This window comes from Phascolarctos cinereus, unplaced genomic scaffold, assembly GCF_003287225.1.
Source record: "Phascolarctos cinereus isolate Bilbo 61053 unplaced genomic scaffold, phaCin_HiC Scaffold_3;HRSCAF=262, whole genome shotgun sequence".
Classification (NCBI taxonomy): Eukaryota; Metazoa; Chordata; class Mammalia; order Diprotodontia; family Phascolarctidae; genus Phascolarctos; species Phascolarctos cinereus.
In genome coordinates, this window is record NW_027555736.1 from 143,819,801 (window position 1) to 143,842,167 (window position 22,367).

The 22,367-nt window shown below is 41.0% G+C and overlaps 1 protein-coding gene across 3 annotated transcripts in view; it reads left to right on the forward strand.

The window, feature by feature from the left end:
- The first annotated feature begins 76 nt into the window (after window positions 1-76).
- Window positions 77-22,367, forward strand: part of ZNF609 (zinc finger protein 609) — a 223,199-nt gene continuing 200,908 nt past the window's right edge. For 2 of the 3 annotated variants that reach the window (XM_020983666.2, XM_020983657.2), the window contains exon 1: window positions 77-185. The gene's annotated coding sequence lies outside the window, so the exon portion shown is untranslated. Of the gene's footprint in view, window positions 186-3,471; window positions 3,598-22,367 lie in introns of those variants that run through there. The other variant, XM_078151206.1, reaches the window with a different exon arrangement.

Sequence of the window (22,367 nt, forward strand, 5' to 3'; positions counted from 1 at the left end):
ACCGGCTAGGCCGGGCGGGGCGAGCGGAACCGGGAAGAGGAGGACAGCCGGAGCCGGGGTGGGGTGGGGGGAGGGGTTTCGGGCACGGATGGCGGCCTGGGGCCCATAGCGGCGGGGGCGGCGGCGGCTCCACGGCCGGGGGCCCCGGGTGGGCGGAGGTGGCGGCTCCCGGGACCGGCCGCGCGGTGAGTCCGGAGCTTTGTGTGGAGCTGGCGGGGGAGGGGGCGTGCGGGCGTGCAGCAGGGGCGGGGGGGAGCCCGGGCCCAGACTGGGGTGGGCGGTGGGGAGGGGGCGGCGCTGAGGGGCCCGGGGCCTGGCGGAGGAGGAAGTGGGGGTTAGAGGCTGGGGGGGCAGCTCGGGCGCGGGGAAGGGGGACCGGGAGGGGAGCTCGTTGCGTGGGGAGGGGGCCTTCGGGAAGAGGGGGCGGTCCAGAGCGAAATTCCACGAGTGGAGGGGATCGGGGGTTGGAGGGGAGGTGGCGGGCACTCGGGGTCGGGGGGAGTTGGCCAGGAGCCCCGCTTAGAGCTGCGACCCAAGGTGATGATAGGTTGCATGGGGCGGGGAGAGTGGTTTTGGTGAAAGGTCTGCGTGCTGGTGGGAAGGGGGGGAGCGGGGTGGCAGGGAGTGGGCATCAGGTTGTGGGTGTGTGCCTCTTCCAGCTCTCAGGTCCCATCTACTTCTGTCCTTTTCTTCAAAATGGAGGGATTCCCCAGGCTGAGGGAGCCCTTGCCCTGGGCCTGGCCCTTAACAGCTCTCCTTGTCCCCTGGTAAGGGTTTGTGACCCCGTCCTGCTTGGTAGACCCATGATACCCTTCTCTTCCTTTATGTGTAATTATGGTTGGATCATTTCTGTGCTTTGCTCAGATTCTCCTTCCTCCCTCTGGGGCTGAGGAGGAGGAGGAGGAGGAGACACATCTGACCAATTAATGTGTGTTTGTGAAACAGGCAGCAGCAAACAGTCATTTCAGCTTCTAGGAATTAGGCTCACACAGGGCGGAGAGATCAGAGCCCTTCAGGGGGAATATCTCTGAACAAATCACAGATGATTAAATTCTCTAAGAGGCAGCTTCCTAACCAAATGAAAACTGCCGAGATGGGGGAAAGAGCTTGGCTGTACCCAGCCATGTGCCCAGAGCTCCCAGGGTTGAGGAGAGAGTCCCTAAGCCCCCACGGGCCTGTCTTCCTTATATTAGGCCCTGCTCTGTAGCCTTGAGTTAATTTCACCCCTGGGCTGCTTTGTCTTGAGGGAGGGAGCTTTGGTTTGGGCAGTTGTGAGGGGATGACTGCTGTGCTGCCACACACAATGGTCGTGTCATTTTATCAGGAGTGCAACCCTAGGGCTGAGAGCTGCTGCTTCGGAGATAAACCGGTCCCTCTCACCCGCCTATTGTGTACACAGTGAAGGTCACAGGTTCAAGTCTTGTCTGAGAGCTTTGGATATGCTCCATCTCCCAGGCTCCTCCATGCCATTTTCTTCCTTTACTAGACTGGGACTCAGCCATTGGAGGAAGCCAGACAGAGAGGCTCTTCTTTTTGAGTGAGGAACAATGCAAGAGCTCTTTGGCACACATTTTTCTGAAGAATAGGGGGTGCCAGTGTTGTGCTTGCCTTGTCCGCTATCGTGTCCCAAGGTGGAGGAGTAGTGTCTGGGAGCCTTCTAGAGGGAACTGGCTCCCAAAAAAGATGTCTGCTTTCCTTCCAACCATAGAATCCAGCTCTTCTGACTTGACTGAGATGTGTTCTATAACTTTTATATTTTTTGTTGGTATGTTGCTGAGGACCTGTATAGGGCTAAGATACAAATGATTCCCAAGTACCTTCTTAGTAATGACTTCTTAATAAGTAGTGGTAGGACAATAATTTAAAAAAAGCCACCGGCTTTTTCTACGTGGGTATGTTTTGTGGGTATGCAACTTTCACTAAGGGAGTGGCCACTTTAATTACTTCCACTAAATTCCTACTTTGATGCTGCTTAATTTCATGGAGGTGACTTTGGGTTCTGCTGTCTCACAGACAGTCGGGAAGCATCCTACTTCTGGAAGACTGTGTCAGCTGAGAGAAAGCTTAGAGCAGGTCTCACCAATTTGCAGAGACTTTGAATACAAGTGGACACCCACTAGTCCAGTTCCAAAGAGCAGCTTTGAGTTTTAGATAAGCACATTCCCAGAAGGCAGGCCACTAGGTGAATTTCCTTCCCTCCCACCCCACCAGCAACTCAGAAGACAATCTTAAGAAATGGTCGGTTGTAATCTAAGTTGTTTGAAGCCAGTCCATGCTGATGGAAATCAGAAACCCTTAGAGTACTGAAGTAAGAAAAGGAAGTGCTGGCTGTGTAAAATAAAGACCATTTTTTGTCATTGAAGACTTTGTAGAGTGTGAACATGGAACAAAACATTTGAAATTTGGTTGGCATTAAAGGATGGGGGAATAAAGATGAGAAAGAACTTTGAGAGTGAGACTGTAAATATCCCATAGGGATATCATGGTGAAGAAGAAAGAGCATTTGGAGTCAGAGGGCCTGTATACTCCAGATACAGCCTTTGTGACCTTGGATGATTAACTCAACATCCCTAGCCTCCATTTCCTCATCTGCAGGAACAGATCTGTTAAAGAAGTTGTACCTGGATGTCCTTTGAGGTCCTTTTCAGCTTTACATCAGTGATCCTATAATCACATGACTTGCCAAAATGACATTTACATTCCTCTTGACTCAGAAAACAACAAATCATTAGCTTCCCAGAAGATTCTTTTGTGATAGAAAAAGGTTTCCTTAATTGTACACTGAAGATCCTTCTGCCAAAAGAGATTGGAAAATCACACTTTGAGAAGAGGAGTTCTGATCCCTAGAAATAGTAGAAAAGACAATGAACCTCTTGAAATGGGTAATTATCTGGACTCGTGTCAAGCTCAAGTAAAAAATAGGAGCCACTCATCTTTACTTAGGAATCACTGGTGACCACATGTTGACTTGGCTTTAAAATGTAACATTGTGTTTTATTGTATTTTTATTTATGTTGTAAAATATTTCCCAATTACATTTTAATCTGTGTTTGACACCTCTGCTCTAGACTGTAGTTGGTAAGAGATCTAGTATAATGGATCTGTCTGATTGCTTGTTCTTCCCTCTCTGTAGACTAAAGCATCATGACTTTACAAGTGGATAATAGGATCATAAATGTAGAACTGGAAGAGACCGTATGGGTTATTTGCTCCACTGCCTTCATTTGACGGGATGAGAAAGTTGAAGCCCAGAGATGTTATTTGACTTTTCCCAAGTTCCCACAAGCAGTAAATGGAAGAAAAGTGATTTAAATTCAGATCCTCTGGCTCCTTTCCACTGCCTCGATGTTAGATATTGACTTAAGTTGACAAGTTGATACAGAACTTAATTTGGATTCTATAATATCATAAATTGGGAGCCATAAGGGATAGTCTAGTGTGACCCCTTTATTTTGAAGATGATTGTCACATGATTAATAGTATCAGAGGCAGGATTTGAATCTATGTCTTTCTGAATTTCCCAATGCCAGAACTCACCAGTTTTTTCTGGAGATGTTTTGAATCCTGTCAGATGCCATTGGAAGCAGAAGCCTCAAGGTACTTAATCTTTTCCAACTAGTTTTCATAATTTCAGAGCTGGACCCCTTATTATATAGAACATATAAATGTTTTAGTTTCATCTCTAGTGTGTTTCTGTTTCTGGGTCACTTAGGGAAATTTGTACCTTTTTTGTTTTAGTAGAAAGTTTATCCATCTGAATTAGCTATAGAGGTTAACATTTATTTTGTATGCCTAAATGGGTGCATATGGGACCTGTGTGTGTGGTTCTAGTGTGTACTTCTGGTGTATTGATCATCCTGGTTAGAGTGGGCTTTCTGCAGGAGGCAGCTCGTATTTGCAGCATCTGGATGGAATCTGGGGGTGGAATAGAAGATGGCTTACTGATGGGTTTGCTAATTGCTGTGTCAGACAGAGGTGCGATTTCTAATTTAGATGACTGGCTGACACTGCTGCCTGAGTTCAGCCATATAAGCTAGAAAGTGGGGGTGTCCTACCAAACTTTCTACAGCCGCTGTGTATTTGCTCTGTATTCACCTTTGCTTCCTTGCCCAGCAGCGTTATGTTGCTGTTTTTTCTCCAGAGAAAGCTAGCCATTTGTGGCCTCCTTTGTAGGCAACTGATCAAGCATAAGGATACTGCCAGGCAGAGCCCACTCTAGGAACACTGCCACCTTATGTTAGGTGACATGTTGTTTGTGGCTTTCCAGCTAGTTTTCTTCCACTTGGCTCTTAAAAAATGAGACTGTCGGTTCCTTACAAAAATACCAAGGGAACTATGAATATACTTATTACAGTTTCCAGGAAAAAGTTGGTTAGAATGGAAAAGGAAGAAGTTATGAGTTGCCTAGTACATGATTTGCAGGTGTTCGGTTCACTAAAGGGGCCATGAAGCACTGTCTTCACCAGGGAACAGGTAATTCACCAAAGCACCTGCCTCACTGGGCACGTGGAATTGGCAGCAGCTGTGCTGCTGAGGAGGGCTTATTGAGCAGGTGGGTAAAAGAATCATATGCCAGAGTGGCAAGAAAATGCTTGATCTCCTGTGTTTCAGGCTTAGTCTATGTGTATGAAATTGTGTTTTCCTTCCCATTTCTCAGTGCATTATGCTGGTGTGTGAATAGAATGATGATGTAGTAAAAGAAAAAGGAGATTCTTGGGCTACTGGGTTTCCAGTAGGTTGCAGAGTGACAAAGCTCAAGAGGTGTCCTAGAAGGCTCAATTGTGTTTCTGAGTATCATGAATGTTGAAGGAAATGGTGGTAATTTAGGGTTTCCAGTATTTGTTTACTAAAGGGAAATGGGAAGGAGAGAAACCTATGCTTTCAGCATTGTGAAAGGAATTTAATTCACTACCTGGGTATTAGGCAACCAAAAAGTTTTTCCCTGTTGCAGAAGGGATAATTTTTTTTCGATAGTAGTCTTATCCTTAAAATGCTTTATTTGAGGCATCTTAAAAATGCACTTTCTTTGTTATATGTCATTAATTGTGAGACAAGTCACTTAACCTACTTGATTCTGAGTTCTAGTATATAAAAAAATGAGGGCGCTGGAATAGATGGCTTCTCAGGTCCCTTCTAGCTCTAAACATGATCCTTGTGACGGTTGCAGCTCTTGAGGTTTTTTGAACTGTTTTGTTTTCAGTCTTTCTGAATAACACCTTTGTAACACTTTGCCCTTTGCCCTTTGCTTAGGACTGCTTGGTAAAGTCAAACAATCATTGGAGGGCTGAATGATCTGAAAGAGATGTCTTTATTAAATATTTACTTTAAAAAGAACTTTATTTCCTAATCCTTTTTGGGAAGTTCTCCCCTTACTATTTGAAGAATCAGTATAAGTCACTAGATTTTTTTCTTGTGTATCATTTTTCCCAATAAAATTAATAAGGTGTTTTAAACTTTCCAGGTGTGCATTGTCAGTACCAAAGAGCATATTGATAGCAGAGTTGCTATAACAAGTTGTGCTTGGTGTTTGTTTAGCCTTTTGTTATACTCTTCTAGAGGAGAAACTCGGTATAACTGTAGCTTGTTTGTTGATGGAGGAAACACGGAAAGGCTTAATTGGATGGAAACATCTGGCCCTCCATTGGACTTCCAAAATACCTCTTCCTGACCCCTCCACACATGCTGATTAGAGAGTCAAGGCCTTAGCTTGTTTGTCAGGCCAAATGAGAGAGAGGGAAAGACAGATCAGCCGGCCAACTCTGCAACACTCCCCCCCCCCTTTTTTCTCAGGGGCCAGGCCCCATGGGTTGCTACTGGGGTCATTGACAGGGCAGCCTGGGGCTTTGGTACTGTGCTGTCTGCCCAGGCTCTGCTGGTCTGCTGGATTATTCTAAATGGGAGCCTGGTGGGAACCAGTGTATGGCACTCACTGCTGGGAGAGACTAAGCTCCTTGTATTCCCTAGATAAAGCAACTGGCCCGTTTTGTTTTTCTTCTCATTGATACCAAGCCATTGCCTAGAGCCACCATATCCTTTTCTGGAATTCTTGGTAGTTTGCTTCCTCATGCCTTTCTCCCTTCCCCCATCTCCCATCCTAGTTCTCTGCTCTGAGGACTCTACTAGCAGCTTGGAAACACTAATTACTGTAGCTGTTATAGTCACAGCCCAGATCCTCCACCTCCTTCCCTCTCGCCCTTTTCTGTCTTCCCCCTCCTTCTCTCAACAGCAGGAGTTGAACTGCAGTCTCATGAGCACAGTCACATGTATGAATGAGCTTTCTATCTTGTCAAGGCAGACCTCCAGATCCGACAGGGCTGATTTTTCATGCCTCTCTTGCTGTTTGTACATACATCAGAGTCCTAGAAACTAGAGATGGCAAATACCTATTAGGTCATATTTAGCCCATCACTCAGGGATAAGCTTAGGAGCTATTCTCTTGTTTCTTTTAGTTTTTTTTCTCCCCTTCTTTGTTAGTGAGAATAGTCCATCAGGTATTTTCTGACATTGCTTTCTTACCATTTAGGTACGGCAGGCTTTGCTCTTGAGTTTAGTCATATTCCAAATGGAATGCTCCAAACAGTCCTCTTTCTACTTCTGTTGTCTTGATCTCTGAAATTGTGGATTTCTCTTGCCAATGATGTGTTCTTCCATAAGACATTCATACTTATCCTCTTGTGCTAAGCACAGTGCAGCATGTGGTAGGTAATAAAAAGAACTGGAAAATGTAGGAAGTTTTTAGGAAATCTTTGTGGGGACAAATGATGATTTTCTTGCATTGGTCAGGGGCCTTTCCTATCCCGCCCTTTGTTCATCTCTCTGTGTGGGTGAATTTTTTTTTTCATGGTTCAGTTATTGTTTTTGTAAGATACCATCTGACCTGGCAGGGGAAATCCTTTTTAGGAAGGTCCCCTTTGGACATTTCTTTATGTTGCTGTGACCCTTTGGATCTAGTGGTATGGTAAAAGAACACCAGATTAGGATTTGGAAGATCTGGGCTTAATCACCATCCTCCTACTAACTAGCTGGACACCCACCTGGGCCTCAGTTTCCTTATCCATGGGTGATTGGACTAGATCTCTAAAATTTCTTTCAGCCTTAAGATTCTATCATTTAAAGCTTGAATGAGGAATTAGGCATTTGTGGGGATTAGATTTTGGGGTGAAAGGGTTGAAGCTAAACTAAGTAGGAATGAACTGTCTTTATACTGTACACTGCTAGGCCTGTTGGAGGGAGCACCTACCTTATGCTCTGCTTTTGCCACAGAGCACCACTGTTTGGAATTGCCTGCATATTGGTCTCTTCCTTCTAGATCAATTATAGATGCAGTGATTTATCCAGTATATTCATAGAGATATTTTTCTCTGACTCTTCTTGGCCTACCTTAAACACCCCAGCGACCTAGGAAAGGTAACCAGAACTCACATTTCATTATGATGAAATAGAAGGGGCACTGAAATTAGCAACACCTGGGGTATTCAAATCTTTGTGCCTATATTTAATAACTGTTGCATCATTAACTCTCTGAGATTCAGTTTCCTCTTCTGTAAAATGGGGATAACAAAACTTAATAGTACTATCTCACAACAGGCAGGTTGTATAGTGACACTCTAGAGAGCTGGCCTAGGAGTCAAAAAGAACTGGGTTCAAGCCCTGCTTCAGACATGTACTTGTGGAGTAACTGTGGGCAAGTCCTTTAACTTCTTAGTCCCTAGACAACCCTTTTTTAGATCTTGGAGGAGTTGCTGTTCGGGTGGAGGAAGTTCCACAACAGGAGTTCCCTGCATTGACGAAATCATAAGTCAGAATAGGGAAAAAAACCAAAACCCAACAACCTGTATCTCACAGGGTTATTGTGAGGACAGTGACAATATTTAAAGTCCTATATAAATGAGTTTAGCTTAATGAGGAAAAGACTTCATTCAGTTAGAGGGACTACCTGGAAGAATTTGCCACATAGTCTGTGCAGGTTTTGTTGCTTAGCTTTGGTGTTCAGGCCCAAGGCCTTTGAGTCACTTTGATTTGGATTCTTTGAGCCTACAGAGGCCCTTTCAGATTCCTTGGGGATGGGGTGGGCAGGCCTCCAGTTTTGTTCAGGTAGTGGAAAGCCTGCTTTGAATTGACTCTTTTAAACAGTTTCAGTATGTCCAAAGTATTTTAGTTGGTAAATGTTTTTGTCCTTTTAATGTTAAAGATACTGAATAACATTTGACACCAGATTGTTTTAGTGAAATTCCGTCTTGAAGAGCACAGTGAAGGTGGGAATTGTGTTGGGTAACTGCAAGTTTGCAGGTTCAAAGGAATTCTAGGAGAGTTCCCAGCAAGATATCATAGCCAGGTGGGTAATTCCCCATGTTAGGATTTTTGTTGGAGATGCCTAATTAATACTGAGATTTGGGTCTTCTGATAATAGCCATTTATTAACTATTTAAAGGGTGATTTCCCCCCCATTTGTACCAAGATCTTGTGTTTGATTTGCCTCAGTATTGTGGTAGTAATGTTCCTTGTATTGAAATATTCACTTAAAACACTCATCATCTGTCAACTGAAATATCTTGTGTTTGTGTGTGTGTAATTACTGATTATAATGGACCCAGAAAAAAGAGATGTTTTGTTTTGCTACCTGCTGTATTGGGCTTTGCTGTTGTTATCTGCTAGATTTGTTAGGACTACATTAGGAAAGGAAAAACACAGAACAATGAACAAACTCAGACTTAAGGGAAAGGCTTCTTTTAGAAAGGTTCTGATTTGTTATAGACTTTAGAAAGATTTGAATCAGGAATATGAGTAATTTGGAATGATTGGTGGAAAACCTCCCGGGGCAAGTCTGAGATTGGGAATTAGAAAATGGGCCAGGCTGATTGTAGCAACTCTGGGGACTTGAGGCCACACCTTTAACTCTTCATTTTGATCCAGGTGGTTTGGCCATATTGCATGCTGGGACCTGTAGTTCCTCAGGCAGTACCGCCATGTTAAAAGGCATGTTAGAATGTTACAGTCTCTATTATGTTTGCAGAAGTGTGCCCTATTAAAGACCCTTGGCAGATGTCAACATGATTTCCTTGGTGGGAGTGCCACAGGTCTGGCTTGAAGGAGGTTTCACTCAAAGGTTTTGAAGTGTGTATCTCTATCCTTGGACCTTGGCTACAAACTCTAGAGACTGGTGTGCAGGTTCAGTTCATTATCGCTGTTTGGCTTAGTTTTAGAATTGGTCCTTTCAGTGTATAGTCTACAAGTGGTACCTGAAGGAAAATTGGCAGAAAGAAATGGTACCCTGAGAAGGCAAAATATGACGTGTTTTGTTCTTCTCTAATTTTCAGTAGTAGGTATTTGGTTTCCTGAGAAGGGGGAGGACTCTTTGTTCAGATTTCTTATGCCATTTAACTTTAGTTTAATACATTTTTGTACTATATGTAATGAGCTAAAAGTCAGGCAGGGTGTGGGGGTTTTGGGAGGTTTTCAGGTTTAAGGAGTGGACTTTTTTCTAGAGTTGAAATTAGTGCTGTTTATTGGTGTAGGCTGTTCATAGGCTGGTAAGAGAGTATCAGCATTTTGCTTGGGACCTTTAAAAAAAAGTTCATAATAACTTACTTAGTAGTGATTTAGGTAATTTTGAGCCCTTCTGCTGGTTGATATTCATCAGTGATCCATTCCCTTCCTGAGATTAGAAGTCTCTCTGTGTCACGAGGAACTTCCCTGAAGGATCCTGGCACTCAGTACTTTCTCTGTTCAGCCTTATTGAGGTAAAGAGGTAGTCTCAGGTTAATACTGAAGAATTCAGCAGCATGGGAGGAAATAGCTCTTGGTGTGCGTTCCCTTCTCCTGGCTGCTTCTCTGGCTGGCATTCCTGGAAGTTAATCAGGGTGAAAATTGCAGTCAGTCATGTCTGGGAGGCACCAGAGGCTGACCCTGAGGCTCTGTAACCCAGCTTCCAGCTGAGCAGGACTTTCACCTAGGCATTAGTTGCTTATGAGTATTGTATGAGTTGGGTCTCTATAAGTTTTTCTTCTCAAAGGCCTAAAGGAAAAGGTCTAGCTCTATAATGGACCCAGCTCCTGCTCTTCTCTTTTCTTTGGAGTAATTCCTTAAGGTAGAAGGGATATTTCATGGCCCTGTTTAAATATAAATTCAAGGGGTGTGCCTAGCTCACCAGCTCAAAAAGTGAACTTTCAGGTTTCTTTCTGGGGCTTTGGCTTCCTTCCAACACATAGCTGTGGTTTTAGAAGGCCCAGTACCTAAGGGAGCAGCGTGAAGATGAAGATGTCTGAAATCTGTTATACGTAATGGAGAACTTTACCTCCGTTTGACTTGCATGCTGCATTAGGGCTTTTAAATTCCCTGCTTGTTTGCTGCTGTCCATCCCTTCCTCAACCCTTCCCCTTCTTGATTACTCTTCTTGTTTCCTTCCCTTCCTCTATCCCCAAGCTAGCAGAGAACTGGGCCGTAGGCTAGACTCTACAATTGCCTCGGAGCTAAGTACTATAGTTAATATGCATGAGGTGTAGCAGCCAGTATCCATCTTTTTGTTTGGTTGGGTGAAGTCTGGGGACTCTGCCGAGCTTCTCCAGCCAGCCACAGTCTGCTGTTTGCAGTGGCTGGGGATAGTGTTAGAACTTGTAGACTGAGTTTTAGTTAACATCAACTTGAGTGTTTCTAGTCAAACCTTAAGGAGACCACCTGCCTTCCACAGAAATGAAGCCTTTTTAGTAGTTTGTCTTTGATAGTTCTGATACTGTCTGTCCTATATACAGATGCTAAGATTAACCTAGCATTTTAGGTGGATGTGCTTTCTATAAAGGGTGATCTCTTATTCCACTTCACCTTTCTTTTACCCTTTGGTATACGTTATACTTGAAATCATATATTCTTGATATCTGAGACAAGGAAATTCTGATATTAGATTTTCAACTTTAAAGCTAACAGTTATTACTCTTTCAAGCATGGTTCTAAATATATACTTACATATATGTATGTATATGTTTAAGATCTCTTCCAGTGAAATCTGTAGGGTTAAAGAAGGTACCTGAGGAGCCAATTCAAACTAAATTGTTAACTACTCTTTTGAGAGTGAGTTCTTTTTATCCACCTGCTTTGTAAGGAGGAAAAAGTCATTGAAGGCACAAAGTTTTAGTTTGTTTTTGGTAGGAACTGTTCCAAGTTGGAGGAGAACTCTAAGCTTTCAATGCCTTGACCAAGTTTTGTTCTGTTGATCCTTAGGTATAGATTAGAGCTAGAAGACACTTTAGGGGTCATCCGAGTCCAGCACCTTCATTTGACACATGAGAAGACTGTGATCTCAAAGAGTTACAGAGCTTGTCCAGGTCACATGTCTAATGCCTGGTGAGAGGCAATATGGCTTAGTGGAGAAAACACTGGGTTTTGATCCTGGCTCTGTCAGTTCCTCCCAGGTGTCTTTGGGCAAGTCACTTTTGGTCTCTGCACCTCAGTGTTAAAATGAGGGCATTTGACCGTGCCAGGATTTCTTAAATCTGGGGACTGTGGACTTGATTTTTATATTTTTTGATAACTGTATTTTATTATAACTTGATTCCTTTGCAATCCTATGTATTTTATTAATTTAAAAACATCATTCTGGGAAGGGGTCCATAGCTTTCACCTGACTGCCAAAGGGGGAGGTCCATGACACTAAAAATTAAAAAAAAAAAAGGTTAAGAATCCATGTACTTTGTGGCCGCTAAGTTCTTTTGTAGCTTAATCTATGAACCGGTAAGTGGCAGACCCAGAATTTGAGCTCAGATTCTTTTATTCCAAATCTAGTACTCATTTTCACTGCACTACTTATTATGCTACCTCAAGTGCCAAACATATGATAGGTACTCAGTTTTTAAAAAAAAAATTAATTCAGAGTGGCTCATAATACTATCATGACAAGGTGGTGTTTGAGATGGGCCTTTTCACTTAGATTTACCCCTTTTGGCTTTTGAGGGAAGGACAATTTGAGACACCCAACTTTTAACAATGTCTGAGGTCATAGTATGTAAATAGTGGAAAATCATAAATGTAATTCAAGTATTCTAACAATAAATCCAGCATGTAGGTCTGACCCACTGGCGTGTGGTAGGCCTTTTGTGGTGCTTTAGCAAATGTCTTCTATCAGAAATGTTCTTTGCAATCCTTTCTATCCATCCCTGTTTTTCAAGCTACCATAACTCTGGGGCTTCGTCATCATCTTTCCATTGCCTTGGCCCTTGTAACCAGAGAACCTGACTGCTTGAACTTCCCTGCTGAAAGGCACACACAGCTCTAAAGGGGAGAACTCTGTTTCTTTAAGGTGAGAAGTGTCTAGGATAGGCTGAGAAGGGAAAAGAGGGCTCTTTCCCATTAAGCATGGGGGCTTGGAGAAGTAGGTTAAGTTCAGGCTCATCTCAGAAAAATAGCATGTGGTGCAGAGTACCGAAGTACAGGGATCCCATTTAGCTTAAGGCTCTAGTGAGCTTTTCCCCACTTTTCTCTTAGGAATAGCTTTATTTTTCATTTCTGAGCAGTGCTTTGTGAAGATGCCAGATATGTGTGGGAGAAAGAAGGACTTAGGCCCTGGGCAGTAGGAGTTCCCTAGATCTGCTCCTGTAGCTCTGGCTGAAATATATGTGGAAATAGAAGTTAATGACTCTCCCAAGTTCACCTAGGTGGTTTTAGAGTTTGGAATTTGAATTCATTGTCTTCTGATTCCAGGATCAGTAATTTTGGTTACTGTACCCCACTATCAGAACAGCAAGTGGGCCAATCTGGCTGGAAGCTAAAGAGCACTAGGGAGAGTGTTGCATAATAAGCCTGGACTTAAAAGTCCAACAGAGGAGTTTGTATTTTATCCTAAAGTCAGGAGGAACTGCTAGAGCTTCTCAAACAAGGGGACGATGTGAATATCACTTTGCAGCTGTGTAAAAGCTGCAGTCAGGAGAGGGAAGGGTCTGGAGACCACGGAACCAGTTAGGAGACTTATAGTAATCCGTGTGAAAAGGAGGACAAGCTGGTGATGGTTGTGAGTGGACGTAAGGAGGTGGATGAGAGAGAGGTAGAAACAATAAAATAGAGCAACTGATTGCCTGGGAGGGGAATGAGGGAGAGTGAAGACTTGAGGATGATCCCAAGGATTCAGACAGGGTATCTGAAAGGAGGATGGTGGTGAGCTTAACAGAAATAGGTAATATAGGAAGAGAGGAGAGTCTGAGGAGAAAAATGAGTTCTGTTATGAACATGTTGAGTTTGAGATACCTATCCAGTTTAAAATGTCTTATAAGCAGTTAATAATTTTGGGACTTGAGCTCCAGAAAAGGATCTAGGAATCATTTACATAGAGAGAGATGTTAAATCCATGGGGGCAGAAGAAGTCAAAAAGTAAGAAAGCGTAGAGAGACAAAAAGCAGGAAGATCCTGTACACAGCCTGGGGGACACACAAAAGACAAAGAATGGAGGATGATTATTCACTGAAGGAGACTGAGAGCAATGTCACAAAAACCAAAGGAGGAGTATCCAGGCTTGGAATGTGGTTGGCAGTGTGAAATGCTGTGCAAAAGTCAGGAAGGCTGAGGACTGAGAAGAGGCTATCACATTTGGCAGTTAAGAGGTTATTGCTAATCTTTGAGAGAATAGCTTCAGATGAGTTGTGAGATCAGAAACCAGAATACAAGAGATTGAGAAATGAGAGCAAAGGACATGAAGACAAGGAGTATAGTTTAAAAAAAATTGGCTATGAAATGGAGGTGAGAGATAGAGAAAGATATCTTGAGGGGATAGTAGGTGAAATAAAGGCTTTTTAACTCTTGGTTGTGCTTACACATGGCAAGGAAGAGTTTACCCCACACCTGCCTTCTGGGAGCTTCTCAAGCGAAGGAATCCCTTCTTAAATACCCTATCTAGAACAATTTTAGTTCCGTGAATGTAGAGACTATGTTTTGTTTTGTCCTTGCACAGTGCATTTTACCTAGTTGGCACTCAAATGCTGGTTGAGTTGTATTGAATATCTCTAACCTACCAAGATTTTCTTGCACTAAAAGAAACAAACAAAAAACTTCCATTAATTCTTCCCTAGCTTCAGTCTATTGCCCCATCTCTCTCCTTTTTACTGCCAACCTTCTACAGAAAAAGTTTATTCTCACTGTATCCAATTCCTCACGATCCATTAATTTATTAACACTTTATTAATGTAGCTTTTCTTTCTCCATCTGTCTATAGAAGTCGCTTTTCAAGATTGCAAGTGACCTCACTTACTAGACCTCTTTTCAGATAATATATGTACATTTATTCATGATAGGTAAAATTCTCTTTTTGGTAACCACAGCTTCATTTATGACCTTTACGTAGATGACCCCCAAATTTTTATTTATTGCCCTTGCCTGCCCTCTTGAGTTCCAGGATACTCACATTTCCAGATGCCTACTGTATATCTCTTACTGGATGTCCCACCAGAATTTTGAGCTGAGAATGTTCAGTAGTGAACTCATATTCTTTTCTAAAACTACTTTTTTTTACACCCTTTTTCTGCTAATGTGTGTCACCATCATCCTCCACTTTGCTGTCTTGAAACTTCAGAGTCACTTTTGTCTTTTTTTTTTTTCATTCTCATTTTGCACATCTGATCACTTGTGGTGGTAACTGGCTTATGCTACCTCTGAAACATGTCATCTCTTCAATTGCTACCACCCTTGTTAAGGCCCTCATTACCTCTTGCCTGGATTAATGTAGCAACTTTCTAGCTGCTTGCCCTCTAGTCTCTTTCTGCTCCGGTTCATACGCAGTAGTACAATCTTTTGGATAGATTCCATTGCTCAAAGACTTTGTGGCTCACCATTGCCTAATGAGTAAAGTCTAAAATTAGCCAGGCATTTGAGGCCCTCCACAATCTTGATTTCAGCCTACCTACCTGGTTGTATTTTATGCTACTTCCCTTCAGAAATAATGGTAGTTCACATTTACAAAGTGCTTTAAAGTTTATGAAGTGTTTTCCTCTCAATCTTGTGAGGTAGTTAAATTCAAGTATTATTATCCTTGTTTTACAGATTGGGTAACTGAGGCTGAGAAAGGTTAAGTGATTTGCTCAAGGACACACAGCTGATAAACTTTGAAGGTGGCATATAAATCTAGGCCTCCTGGTTTCCTGTCCAAGTTTTTTTCCTTTATATCATGCTGAATCCCCTGTGTTCCAGACAAACTAGGCAGTTTATTGTTCCTTGATCTTAGCTAACACTTATACTTTTTGTATCTTTGCTGAAGCCATATCTGTACCCTTCCCCATCACCACCCCCTTGTTCTTGGAATTGGCGTTTTAGCTCCTCCATGATGCCTTTTTTGATTTGAGTTTCATAGTAAATGGTGATGATAGTAATGGTGGTATACATTTGTATAGTGCTTTGAGGTTTTTGAAGTACTTTATATTCATTACAATTCATTCGATCATATTCAAGGCACTACATTTTTTTAAACCATTCCTAGTCACTTAGACTGTCATATTTGTATATGTCATATTTGTACTAGATCATACGTGTTTTTTTTTTGCTTGTTGGTGAGACAGTTGGGGTTAAGTGACTTGCCCAAGGTCAGACAGCTAGTGTCAATCGTCTGAGGTTGGATTTCAGCTCAGGTCCTCATGACTCCAAGGCCCAAGCTCTATCCACTGTGCCACCTAGCTGCCCCCAAATTTTATTCATTCATCCATTCACTTATTAATTCATTTATTCATTCATTTATTTATTTGTTTTTGCTCTTTGGTGAGGCAATCGGAGTTAAGTGACTGGCTGAATTTGAACTCAGGTCCTCCTGACTCCAAGGCCAGAACTCTATCCACTGCACCACCTAGCTGCCCCCTAGATCATAAGAGTCTTGAGGCAAGGATTATGTCCTGTTAATTTTTGTTTTCTCTATCATATCTACCAGTGGCTGCTGGTGATAAGCATTGTCCATTTTTAGCTGCCACATTTGGCTGAGTGATGGAGAGATATTTCTTATTGTATGTTAAAGCTTATCTCTCTGTTTCCATTTGTAGTCGTTTGAATTTTAGCTACTTGGATTTAAGATCTAGCTAGTACCTTTACTCAAATGTTAAGTGTTTGTTTTATTAAAAATTTCTGTCATTGGAATTAATTAGCAATTATTTTGCTACTTAACCTCTGCATCATCCTGGACAGAGGAGGTGCTGTTGAATCCCTATGGATAGAAACATGCTTTAACATAATGTGATGAAGCCAGTCGCTTTGAACAATCTTGCATGCTGGAAGTGTTAAATAAGGTAGAGGAAACTGCAAAAGAATCAGTCTGGATAGGAATAATATAAGACACATATAGGTTGGTGGTATGCTTTGTTAGGAGGAAATTGAGGAGTAGGTGTTTTGGTTTTGACATTTACTTCTTAGGGCAGATGGCTTTAGAATCCACAAAGAATGGTTTAGATTTTGTCCTGGTAGCTGAATAAGAAGTGTCTATGCAGCTCATTTATAACCTAAATCAAATTGTTTGCCTTCTTAATGAGGGGAGAGGGTAGGAAGAAAGGGAGAGGATTCGGAACTCAAAATTTTGAAAAATATTAATTTTTTGGGGGGAGGGGTCTAGGTGATGGGGTTAAGTGACTTGCTCAGTGTCACACAGATAGTTATGTGTCTGAGGCTGCATTTGAACTCAGGTCCTCCTGAATCCAGGGCTGGTGCCCTATCCACTGCATTTAGCTGCCCTGAATATTAAAATTTTTACATGTAATTGAAAAAACTATTAAAATGTGCCAGCTCGAATAGGAGGAAGAAGTATCTATGAGTGAACTGTGACTAAATAAGTAGTGATTGTGTTTATTTTTTTAGGCAGTTGGGGTTAAGTGACTTGCCCAGGGTCACACAGCTAGTGTGTGTCAAGTGTTTGGTCTGAGGCTGGATTTGAACTCAGGTCCTCCTCACTTCAGGGCTGGTGCTCTATTTGCTGTACCACCTAGCTGCCCCTATCATAGACTTATGTCTGTTGATGACACTGAAAGAATTTATCAACTTTCTTTGGGAATACACTTCAACCAACTGTGACTTTGCCCAGATGTCCTATCATTCAACCCACATTTCTCCATTTTGTCCAAAAGGTTATAATGAGAAACTTTGTCAGATATCTTGCTAAATCATTATGGTATGCTATGCCTGTAGCATTCCGCATTAACATCAGCCCAGTATCTTGTCAAAAAAAAAAAAAAAGGAACGTTATTTTGGCCTGATCTGCTCTTAGCTTGTAGTGATCATACTTCCTGGGTTATAGCAGTTCGTTGCAAAAGCAAGGAAAATAATCCCTTGGTTTTATCATTGCATTTAGGTATTGGGTCTTACTCTAAAATAGGGTCATGAAGAGTCCGACACGGCTGAAAATGACTGAACAACAACTTAATCTTCCTTCCTCATCACATTTTATATTTTATAATTCTTTCCAATTTCCATTTCTGCCTTCCATGAACTGCAATTAATAATAGCTGACATTTATATAGCAATTTGAGATTTGCAGAACACTTTACATTACATTGTCTCATTTTACGCAAATAAAAATTTATCCTGTGAAATATGTAGTACCTACCTGTGTAAACGTATATAGGCATTATCCTGTATACATTTTACATATTAAGAAACTGAGAATCAGAGAGGTTAAATCAAAAAGCTTTTATGTGAGACATATTTTCAAACACAGGACTTCTTGACTCCAAGTCTATCAGGCTGTCTGCTGCTGTTTGCTTTTTAAGGCCCTTCGTCACCTGGCCCTATCCTACTTTATCAACTTTTTTTGCAACTTACTCATTTCCATGGATGCTGGCCTTCCTGGTGTTCCTTCAAAAAACTTTTTTCCTGTCTCCATATATTTTTGTTGACTGTCTCCTGTGCTTTAAATTTTATGTCTTCTTATCTCTTGTTTCCTAGGTTCCTTCAAGTCTCAGTTCAAATCCCACCTTGTTCTAGAAACCTTTTCTTTGTCTTCGCCGTTTAGTGCTAGGGCCTTCCCATTGAGATTCTCTCCAGTTTATCCTGCATATATCTTGTTTGTATGTATTTGTTTGCATGTTGTCTCCCACATTAGGTTGTGCATCCCTCGAGTTGAGAGCAGGAACTATTTTTGTTCTTTGTTGTCTATCCCTAGTTTAGCACAGTGCCTGGCACGTGGTAGGCATTTAATAAATGCTTGTTGACTTAAACTGTTGCTTTAATTGCTAATAACGACCTCTGTTCTGGTCTTCTTTGACAAAGAAAATGTAGATGAGTCACTGTGACAAAATAATATCTCCTATTGGTTTTGAATCAACATAAAGGCAAAATTATTGAAATGGTAGAACTTATCGCTTTGGAGTAATAAAAGATAGTTCTCCAAGGAAACTAGCAGATTTGGCATGTGACTGATTGAAGGATTCAGTTTAGTTCATCAAATATTTAATTGTCTATTATTTATGGCATTTTGTGCAAGGTACTGAGCGCAATGCAAAATTTAGATAAGACATGATTCCTGTACTTGTGGAGTTTACGGTCAAGCAAAAGGTATGTATGTTACAGAGTGCTTTGTAAGGCTGGGGACTGTCCCGGGAGCCATACCTAGTGGGGAGGGATCATTACCAAATGAGAGACAGCATGCCAAGGTTATAGTTTTAAAAGCCAGGTAGGACTTCAAAAATCACCTAGTCCAACTTTATTTTACAGATGAAGAAACTGAGGCTCCACGGTTGCATAGCAAGTGAGAAAGCTAGGATTTGAATCTGAGTCTTCTGATGACAAATTGAGTGCTTTTTCAGTGTACTTCCTGAAGCAGTAGGTATCATTTTTATTTCTTAGAAATTCATGTGAAGAGGGTTGACATTGAAAACATAGGTAAGGAAGGGTGTGGAAAAAAATGATAGAAAAGGGAAAGTGGGGAACATAGATGGAAAAGGGAGGTTACCCAATTTGGCTGTAGTGTAGAGTACAGGGAGAATAGTATGAGAATGGTGGGAAGACAAAGTAGTTGCAGATTTCCAGAAAGGCTTTGAATGTCAGGGTGAAGAATTGGAACTTTTCATAATAGGCTTGATTACATGCTTCTGAAGGGCTGTGAGGACTATAGACTGCTGAGTTTCACTCCCATACTAAGGAAAATAATGAAATCATAGAATCATAAATTTAGAGCTTGAAGAATCTTTAGAGGTTGTCAAGTCTGACCTCTCACTTTCCAGATGAGGAAACTAAGGCACAGAAATTTTTTTGGAAAATTACGTTTATTTATTATTTTTAAAATTCATTTATTTTTAGTTTTCAATATTCACTTCCATTAAGATTTTGAGTTCTAAATTTCCTCCCCTCCCCAAGACAGAGTGCAATCTGACATAGGTTCTACGTACACATTTATATTAAACATATTTTCCTCATTAGTCATGTTGTAAAGAAGAATTAGAACCAATGGGAGGAACCATGGGAAAGAAGAAACAAAAAAAAGAGAGAGCAAATAGTATGCTTTGATCTTCATTCAGACTCCGTGGTTCTTTTCCTGGATATGGACAGCATTTTCTGTCATAACTCTTTTGCAGTTGTCTTAGATCCTTGCATTGCTAAGAAGAGCTAAGTCTATCAAAGTTAGTTGTCGCACAATGTTGCTGTTACTATGTACAGTGTTCTGGTTCTGCTCACTTCACTCAGTATTAATTCATGTAAGTCTTTCCAGGGTTTTCTGAAGTCCTCCTGCTCCTCATTTATTATAGCACAGTAGTATTCCATTACATTCATATACCACAACTTGCTTAGCCCAGCTAGTTATTTCTTGAGGTAGGAGTTAAATCCAGGTATTCCTGATTTCAAGGCTAGGGCTGTAACCATTATACCACACTGGCTTATACGAAATCTCGTCATACTAAATCTATACTAAAGAACAAGATCATTCCACGTGCTCCTCATTTAAGCAAACATAACATTTTGTAGGAAAAGACACAAAAAGTATGGTTTCTAGAAGCTTTGTTTCCAACCACTGTATGAATAAAGAGGAACCAGTCCATTAGGACAGGGACCATCTCTCTGTGACCATAGATGCTTAACATGTATTTAACTGAGTTGACATTATTTAGTTTAAAATATCTCTTTGACAAGGTTTAATGCAAATTGATGAGTAGACTCGGAGCAGGAAGGGACCCCACAAATGAGATAACTGAAGCCCTTTGCCCAGCACTCCTTGAACTTCAATCCAGTGTCTTGAAGTGGAAAGAACAGTGGATATGGAGTCAGAGGAATTCAAATTCCAGCCCTGCTACCATGTCATTTTGGGACCTTTGGCAAATAGCCTTTCTGGGCTCCATTTTTTGCATCTGTAAAATAAGTGTTGGACAAAATGATCTTTAAGGTTCCTCCCAGCTCAAAATCCATTAGCTTTATGACTTATCCAACATCATACTTGTGAGTGATGAAGCCCTAGACTATACCCCTAGATTTCTAGTAAGTCAACAAGCAATTGATATGGATTTATTAAGTGCCTGGTTAATCAGTGAAGAAGCATTTATGCTTACTGTGTGTGCTAATAGTGGGGACAAAAGTGAAGCAATCTGTGCCCTCAAGGAGCTAGTTTTCTTTTTAAAAATAAGTTTTTATTAACTTATTTTGATTTATTAACAATCACTTCCATAACTTTTTGAGTTTAAAATTTTTCTCCCTCTCGCTTTCCCCCTCTTTCCCCAAGATGGCACACAATCTGATATAGGCTTTACATGTACATTCTTATTAAACATTTTCACATTATCCATGTTGTAAGGAAGAATTAGAACCAATAGGAGAAACCAAAAGAAAGAGGAAGCAAAACAAAACAGAAGAAAAAAATAGCAAATAGTATGCTTCAATCTGCATTCCAACTCCATAGTTATTTCTTTGGATGTGGATAGCATTTCCCATCGTGAGACTTTTGGAGATGTCTTCGATCTTTGCATTACTGAGAAGGGATAAGTCTATCAAAGTTAGTCATCACACAACTTGGCTGTTACTATTTACAACATTCTCTGGTTCTGCTCACTTCACTCAGCATCAGTCCATACAAATCTTTCTAGGTTTTTCTGAAGTCTACCTGCTCATCATTTCTTGTAGCACAATAGTGTTCCATCACATTCATGTACCACAACTTGTTTCACCATTCCCCAGTTGATGAACATTCCCTCAATTTCCAATTCTTTGCCACCGCAAAAAGGGCTGCTATAAATATTTTTTGCACATGTGGGTCCTTTTCCCAGTTTGAAGATCTCTTCAGCCCTAGAAGTGGTATTGCTGGGTCAAAGGGTATGCACAGTTTTATAGCTCTTTGGGCAAAGTTCCAAATTGCTCTGCAGAATGATTGGATCATTTCACAACTCCACCAACAATGCATTAGTGTTCCAGTTTTCCCACATTTTCTCCAACATTTATCATTTTCCTGTTTTGTCATGTTAGCCAATCTGATAGGTGTGATATGGTATCTCAGAGTCATTTTGATTTGCATTTTTCTGATCAATAATCCAACAATTTAGAGCATTTTTTCATATGACTATAGATAGCTTTAATTTCTTCATCTGAGGACTGCCTGTTCATATCCTTTGACCATTTATCAGTTGGGGAATGGCTTGTATTCTTATAAATTTGACTTAGTTCTCTATATATTTTAGAAATGAGGCCCTTGGTTGTAAAAATTCTTTTCCAGTTTTCTGCTTCACTCCTAATCTTGGTTGCATTGGTTTTGTGCAAAAATTTTTCAATTTAATGTTATCAAAATTATCCATTTTGCCTTTCATAATGTTCTTTATCTCCTGTTTGGTCATGAATTCTTCTCCATAAATCTGACAGGTAAATTATTCCCTGCTCTCCCAGTTTGCTTATAGTATCAGCCTTTATATCTAAATCATGAACCTATTTTGACTTTATTTTGGTATATGGTGTGAGATTTTGGTCTGTGCCTAGTTTCTGCCATACTCTTTTCCAGTTTTCCCAGCAGTTTTTGTCAGTGTGTGAGTTCTTATCCCAGAAGCCGGAGTCCTTAGGTTTTTCAAATAGTAGATTACTATAGTCATTGACTACTCTGTCTTGCATACCTAACCTGTTTCCCTGATCCACTACTCTATTTCTTAGCCAGTACCAAGTAGTTTTGATGATTGCTGCTTTATAATACAATTTAAGATCTGAGGTGGCTAGGCTTACCCTGCATTTCTTTTCATTAGTTCCCTTATATTCTGGACCTTTTGTTATTCCAAATGAATCTTATTTTTTCTAGCTCTATAAAATAATTTTTTGGTAGTTTGATTGGTATGGCACTGAATAAGTAAATTAGCTTAGGTAGAATCGTCATTTTTATTATATTAGCTTGGCCTACCCACAAACGACTGATGTTTTTCCAGTTATTTAGATCTGACTTTATTTGTGTTGAAAGTGTTTTGTAA